This window comes from Galeopterus variegatus, unplaced genomic scaffold (genome assembly GCF_000696425.1).
Source record: "Galeopterus variegatus unplaced genomic scaffold, G_variegatus-3.0.2 Scaffold7178, whole genome shotgun sequence".
Taxonomy (NCBI): domain Eukaryota; kingdom Metazoa; phylum Chordata; class Mammalia; order Dermoptera; family Cynocephalidae; genus Galeopterus; species Galeopterus variegatus.
Window position 1 is genome coordinate 60231 of NW_007733289.1, and position 394 is coordinate 60624.

Here is a 394-nt window from a genome sequence, read left to right on the forward strand (position 1 = left end):
TCCTTCAATGCTGAAGCTAACATTTTTGTTTACTAACTAATGACTTGCCCAGGAATCACTGACCAGAGTAAGAACTTCTTTGTTTTCCTTTACTTTTTACTACAGTTTTTAAAGAGAGGACAGTGAACTCTGTGAGGAAGAGAGAGAGGTAGAGAGAAAAGGAGGGTGATGATTTCTAAAATGAGACAGAGCCCGAGTGAATTGTAAGATTCCCACGAGAGGCTGAAGTTTGGTGTTAATAGTAAAGAAGTTGCGGCCTCCGGGTCCCAGATTGTCACCCGCATTCCCCCAGCACTGGGGAGGCCCACAGACCTTCTCTACAAGCGTGAGGTGTGCAGGTGGCATGGCAGTCCCAGCATGGGGAGGGCAGACTGAGATTCCTCCCCACCTACCC

At 48.0% G+C, this 394-nt stretch overlaps 1 protein-coding gene across 1 annotated transcript in view; it reads left to right on the forward strand.

Annotated features, from left to right (window-relative positions):
- Positions 1 to 394, forward strand: part of LOC103607149 (piezo-type mechanosensitive ion channel component 2-like) — a 64521-nt gene that overhangs the window by 56082 nt on the left and 8045 nt on the right. The window lies entirely within an intron of this gene.